This window comes from Nicotiana sylvestris, chromosome 10 (assembly GCF_000393655.2).
Source record: "Nicotiana sylvestris chromosome 10, ASM39365v2, whole genome shotgun sequence".
In the NCBI taxonomy this organism is placed as follows: domain Eukaryota; kingdom Viridiplantae; phylum Streptophyta; class Magnoliopsida; order Solanales; family Solanaceae; genus Nicotiana; species Nicotiana sylvestris.
The window spans coordinates 32,617,247-32,624,620 of NC_091066.1; positions in this window are offsets into that span (position 1 = coordinate 32,617,247).

Consider the following 7,374-nt stretch of genomic DNA (forward strand, 5'->3'; position numbering starts at 1 on the left):
TGATTTTGGTATTGATCTGGTGCCGGGCACTCATCCCATTTCTATTCTGTCATATCGTATGGCACCAGCGGAGTTGAAGGAGTTGAAGGAGCAACTTTAGGAGCTCCTTGATAAGGGATTCATTCGGCCTAGTGTGTCGCCTTGGGATGCGTCTATTTTATTTATGAAGAAGAAGGATGGCGCAATGAGGATGTGCATTGATTACAAGTAGTTGAACAAAGTAACAATTAAGAACAAGTATCATTTGCCTCGTATCAATGATTTATTTGACCAGCTTTAGGGAGTGAAAGTGTTCTCCAAGATTGATCTCTGTTCAGGTAATCACCAGTTGAAGATCAGGGGCTCGGATATTCTTAAGACAAACTTTAGGACCAGATACATTCATTATGAGTTCCTTGTTATGTCTTTTGGGCTGACCAATGCCCTAGCAGCGTTCATGCACTTGATGAACAACGTATTTCGGCCTTATCTTGATTCGTTCTTGATTGTCTTCATTGATGATATTCTGGTGTACTCACGTAGTCAAGAGGAACATGCTGAGCATTTGAGAGTTGTGTTGCAGAGGTTGAGGGAGGAGAAGCTTTATGCAAAGTTCTCCAAATATGAGTTCTGGCTCAGTTCAGTGGCTTTCTTGGGGCACATAGTGTCCAACGAGGGTATTCAGGTTGATCCGAAGAAGATAAAGGCGGTTCAGAGTTGGCCCAAACCATCCTTAGCCACAGATATTCGCAGCTTTCTTAGTTTGGCGGGTTATTACCGCCGGTTTGTTCAGGGATTTTCTTCTATTGCATCACCCTTGACCAAGTTAACTCAGAAGGGTGCTTCATTTGTATGGTCGGATGAGTGTGAGAAGAGCTTTCAGAAGCTCAAGACAACCTTGACCACGGCTCCAGTGTTAGTCTTGCCATCAGCTTCAGGTTCATATACAGTGTATTGTGATGCTTCGAGAGTCTGTATTGGGTATGTGTTGATGCAAGAGGGTAGAGTTATTGCTTATGCTTCTCGCCAGTTGAATCCCCATGAGAAGAACTACCATGTTCATGATTTGGAGTTGGCTACCATAGTTCACGCGTTGAAGATTTGGAGGCATTATTTGTATAGTGTGTCTTGTGAGGTGTTTACTGATCATTATAGCCTCCAGCACTTGTTCAAATAGAAGGATCTCAATTTAAGGCAGCGGAAGTGGTTGGAGTTGCTAAAGGATTATCATATCACTATATTGTACCATCTGGGGAAGGCCAATGTGGTGGCCGATGCTTTGAGCCAAAAGGCGGTGTATATGGGGAAATATGGTGGGATTTGTAGCTCGGTGTCTCAATTGTCAGCAGGTGAAATATGAGCATCAGAGACCGGGTGGCTTGCTTTAACAGATGGATATTCCATAGTAGAAGTGGGAGAGAGGATCACTATGGATTTTGTAGTTGGACTCCCACGGACCTTGAAGAAGTTCGATGCTATATGGGTAATTGTGGATCGGCTGACCAAGTCCGCGCACTTCATTCCTGTGTGTACTACCTATTCTTCAGAGCGGTTGGCAGGGATCTATATCTGGGAGATTGTTCATTTGCATGGTGTTCCGATTTCCATCATTTCAGATAGAAGTACTTAGTTTACTTCGCAGTTTTGGAGAGCCGTGCAGAGAGAGTTGGGTACTTAGGTTGTGTTGAGCACAACTTTTCACCCTCAGACGGATGGGCAATCCAAGCGCACTATTCAGATATTGGAGGACATGTTACGTGCTTGTATTATTGATTTCGGAGGGTCATGGGATCAGTTTCTATTGCTTGTAGAGTTTGCTTATAACAACAGCTACCAGTCAAGTATTCAGATGGCTCCATATGAGGCTTTGTATGGGAGGTGGTGTAGATCTCCAGTTGGTTGGTTTGAGCCAGGTGAGGCTAGGCTATTGGGGACAGACTTAGTGCAGGATGCTTTAGACAAGGTGAAGGTGATTCAAGAGAGGCTTCGTACAGCGCAATCGAGACAAAAGAGTTATGCTGATAGTAAGGTTCGGGATGTGTCCTACATGGTTGGTGAGAAGGTTCTGTTGAAGGTTTCACCCATGAAGGGTGTTATGAGATTTGGGAAGAAGGGTAAATTGAGTCCTCGGTTCATTGGGCCTTTCGAGGTGCTTCGGAGGATTGAGGAGGTGGCTTATGAGCTTGCTTTGCCACCCATCTTGTCGAGTGTGCATCCAGTATTTCATGTTTCTATGCTCCAGAAGCATATTGGGGATTCGTCTCATGTTCTGGATTTCAGCACAATTCAATTAGATGGTGATTTGACTTATGATGTGGAGCCAACAACTATTTTGGAACATCAGGTTCGAAAGTTGAGGTCTAAGGATATAGCTTCAGTGAAGGTGCAGTGGAGAGGTCGGCCCATGGATGAGGCTACCTGGGAGACCGGGCGGGAGATGGGGAGAAGATATCCTCACCTATTTGAGGCATCAGGTATGTTTCTTGACTCATTCGAGGACGAACGTTTGTTTAAGAGGGGGAGGATGTGACGACCGGACCAGTCATCTCATGAGTTACCGCTCTGTTTCCCCCATTTCTACTTCTTATTGCCTTGTTCAGTTGTATTCTGTGTTATCGGGTTGGTTCGGGTTCAGAGAGGTTTTGGTAAGGTTTGAGACACTTAGTCTCTTTTGAGGAAGCTTAAGTTGGAAAAGTCAATTGAACGTTGACTTAGGTGTTAGAGGGCTCGGATGTGAGTTTCGATGGTTCAGATAGCTTTGGGAGGTGATTTGGGACTTAGGAGCGTGATCGGAATGAGTTTTGGAGGTTCGAAGTAGATTTAGGCTTGAATTCGCGAAGTTGGAATTTTGGCATTTTCCGATTGATAGGTGATTTTGATATAAGGGTCAGAATGGAATTTTGGGAGTTGCAGTAGGTCTGTTATGTCATTTGGGACGTGTGTGCAAAATTTCAGGTCTTTCAGACGTGGTTTGATAGACTTTTTGATCAAGAGCGTAATTCGAAAATTTTTGGAAACTTAGGCTCGAATCCGATGTATTTTGGTTGATTCAATATTATTTGAGGTGTTTTGAAGATTGGTATAAGTTTGGATGGTGGTATATGAGGTGTTTGTGCTTTTGGTTGAGGTCTTGGGGGCCTCAGGGTGATTTCAGATGGTTGGCGAAAAGAATGGAAATTGGAAATGGCAGCTGAAGTTGTAGTCTGCTGTCATAACCGCACCTGCGTTTAGGGGACGGCAGGTGCGGGCTCACATATGCGAAAAGGGAGCCGCAGATGCGGCCAAGTAGAAGGCTAGCTGAAACCGCAGAAGCGATCGAGGAGGCGCACCTGCGATGGCGCAGGTGCGATATTTTAACCGCAGATGCAAAATATGGTCAAGCAAGTGAAAACCGCAGATGCGGTGGTCAAGACCGCAGAAGCGGTACCGCAGAAACGGTATTAGGGTCGCAGATGCGGAATCCCTGAGCCAGAAAGTATAAAAGGGTTCCTTTGCGATTTTTGAGCTATTCTTCATCATTTTTCATACGGGTTTGATCTTGAGGGAGACATTTGAAGAAGGATTTCAAGGGGATTTCATTGAGGTAAGGATTTTGGACCTTAAACACGTTTCTATGGTGTTATTTCACGCATTAGGCTTGTAATTTATGGAAATTAAGGGTTAAAATTTGAAAAACTAGGGCCTTGTGTTGGAGACCATTGAGTGAGGATTTGAGGGGCCATTTGTGGTCGGATTTTGGGACTTTTGATATGTAATAACTCGTGGGGAGATAAGGAATCTATTGATGTAAAATTTATCGAATTTCGAGATGTGAGCCCGGGGGTCAAGTTTTGGTTAATTTCGGGATTTATGTTAAATTGATTATTTTCGCATGGGCTTCATTCCCTTAGCATATTTTGACGTCGTGATTCTGATTTTGGATAGATTCGACGCGAGTTAAGGCTGATTCGAGGGGAAAAGGCATCGCGGGCTAGAGTTGGATCGGATTGAGGTGAGTAATGATTTTAAATGTTGTCCTGAGGGTATGAAACCCCGGATTACACATCGTTGTGCTATATTGAGGTGACGCACACGCTAGATGACGAGCGTGGGGTCGTGCACTGTTGGGGATCACGACTTAATCTATCCCGAATGACCGTTTTACTACGTATTTAATTGAAAACTATTTGCTATCATCATGTTTCGGCTGAATGTCATATTTGGGCCTCGTACCAATTATTTCGGACCCTTAGGGGATTTTTACTGCTATTTTCTCACTGTTTTGATTTTATATCTGTACTCAGTCATGTTATATTCTACTATTTTTATAAGTCAGCCATGTCTACTCTGTTTTAACACTTAAATGATATTTTTGGGCTGAGCATCATGTTATACTGTGCCCGAGTGGCCTTTCGAGATTTCTGACTGAGTAAGGTCGAGGGCCGATGTTGTGAGGTTATTAAGCTGATTCATGATTATGAGGCCGAGGGCCTGAGTTGTACGCCACGAGGTGGCTTGATATGAGGCCGAGAGCCTATTGATTATGCCACGAGATGGCTTGATATTGCGCTTGGACTGTAAGGGCCCCTCCCGAAGTCTGTACACCCCCAGTGAGCGCGGGTACCCATTGTGATATGAGATATAGCCCGAGGGGCTGGTATTGTTCCATGTTATTGCCCCAGGGGCTGATTCTGTTGACATTGTGCCCGAGGGACAGATTTTATGTGTTTATCTGTTCTAGGTATTTTTCATTTAATTGTTTGACTGTTAAAAAGGTGTTTTAAAGAAGCTTATTCTGAACTAAGGTGTCTTTAAATGTTTTCACTGTCTCATTGCTTGTTATTGGTTTTATACTGCTTCTTTATAGCATGTTGATGTGTTTTTACGTGATTTATTATCCCTCGGTCTTCATTTATTGTTATTACTCACCGAGTTGGAGTACTCACTTTACTTCCTACACCCTGTGTGCAGATTCGGGCGCTTCAGGTCCCGCTAGCGAGTGTTGATTTCTTCTAGCTCAAGCGGTTTAGAGATTCACTAGGTAGTTGCTCGGCGTTCGCAGCCCAGTGGTTCTCCCCTATCTTATTTTCTCTTATTTTAGTTTTGTAATAAACTATGTAGACTCTTCCTGTTTCTAATCGGTTAGTAGATACCCATGACTGGTGACACCCCGATGTCGGCCAGTGTTGGTTTTTCCACAAGTTATACTATTTCACTGCTTATTTGGGTTTAAATTATGTTAAAAACTTAAATTGTGTCCTTTTAATTGCTTAAATGAATTGGTTGTTGTGTCGGCTGGCCTTGTCTTCACGAGAGGTGTCATCACGACCGGGTCTGGGTTTAGGGTCGTGACAAATAAGATGAGAGATAAATAATTTGAAGAGCAAATGAGATAAGTAAATATCCAAAAATCATCACGTGTCTACTAGTATAATTTCCAAGATCTGGTGTCACATGTGTATGAGCTACTAGTAGAATATACAAAAAATACTACACTATTGTCTGAAGTGAAATAGACAGAAATTAAAAGCAAAAGGAAGACTTCGGGTGTAGCAGAATGGGCTCAGAAGGCAGCTCACCACAAAGTCTCGTGGAAATCAAGGATGCGCGTCAAACAGATAAAAAGATGCACCTGCCTCCGATCCTGTATGATTAGTGCAGAAGTGTAGCGTGAGTACATAAACAACAAGTACCTAGTAAGTATCTAGTCTAACCTCGAAGAAGTAGGGGCGAGAGATCGACTTCGACACTTACTACGGCTAACAATAAAATACCGAAATTATAATTAAGCATGGGCTATATAAATATATCTGAAAACTCGATAACAAGAAATAAATAAACAATTCTTTCACTAATAGTAAATCCCAAATTAATTTCTATCAATTAACAAATTAATCTCTCAAGCCAATGAAATAATATCAATTATAATTAGGCTCCAAGAATTTTTTACGCACGAATTTTGACGAGGTCATACAGCCTGATCTAACATACAAATATATAAATTGTGCACTACCGAGGGTCGAATGGCACGAATCATAGATGTATCTATTTTACTGTCGAGGCGTTCGGCCCGCTCCTCAAGAAGAGAAAAATACTTTATAAACACCCGATTCAAAGATTATTAAGAGGCTAATATTCAAAGAAACACCAATTATCATTAACAGTCAAGTAACACGTTCAAAACTCAAGTAAATGAAATTCGACCTTTTACAATTGCTTTATCAAGTTCCTATATGATTTAAGCACTTAAATTAACAAGTAGGGTGCAAGCATCGCAAGTATAACATGATTTGGGTCCTAAACTACCCGAACATAAGCATAGTTAGTAGCTACAAACGGACTCTCGTCACCTCGCGCATACGTAGCCCCCACAAATAGAAGCATATATTAATTCAATTTACCTATGGGGTTAATTCCCTATTACAAGGTTAGAAAAGAGACTTACCTCGTCTCAAAGCTTACTTTCCGGTCCACAAATGTGCTTTAAACCCTTAACTTGGTGCCAAATGACTCGAAACAAGTCAAATATTGTATAAAATAATCAATACATGTTCAAAAGTCCATATCCTAACTATTAAAGTGATTATCCAACCCCAATTGAAGGATTCCTAAAATTCACCCCCGGGTCCACGTGCCCGGATTTTGGAAATTTTTTAAGAAAGTTGTTGCTCACAACCTCACGAACTCAAATATATTATTTTCACTAAATTCCATAACTATTTTCGTGGTTAAATCCCATTTTTATCAAAACCTAGGTTTTTCATCTAAACCTATGATTTCCACAAATTTACATGTTAAAATCTACCCATAATCTATGTATTAAACTTACATTAGGTAAAAATTACTTACCTTCAAAAATTAGGTTGAAATTCCCCTCTTTAGAACCCGTCCAAGGGTGCAATAAATGAACCCAAAAATGGCTTAAGTCCCAATTTTAAAACCCACTGCCCAGCTGCCCTCTTTTTCACAAATGCGGAAGAGGCCTCGCGTTCGCGAAGGCAAACGGCCCAGGCCTAATACATCTTGGCCTATGCGAATACGACTAGGGCCTCTCGAATGCAGAGGATTACCAGCCCTGCCCTACGCAAACGCGAGGGTACCTTTGCGTACGCGAAGAGCAATTACACTAACCCTCCCTAGGTCCCTTCCTTCTATGCGAATGCAGGGAGGCTTCGCGAATGCGTAGGCCTGAGACCTCAATTCTCTACGAACGCGACCCCCTTATCACGTACGCGAAGGGCAAATTTCCCCACTGCCCAAATCCTTCATCGCGAATGCATGGGTCCTTTCACGTTCGCGAAGAAGGAACCAGAACTGGAATTTTTGGTTTTCCTAACTCAGCTCCGGACGGTCCAAAATACCCCCGAGCCACTCCGGACCCTATCCAAATACACCAACAAGTCCATAAATATAATG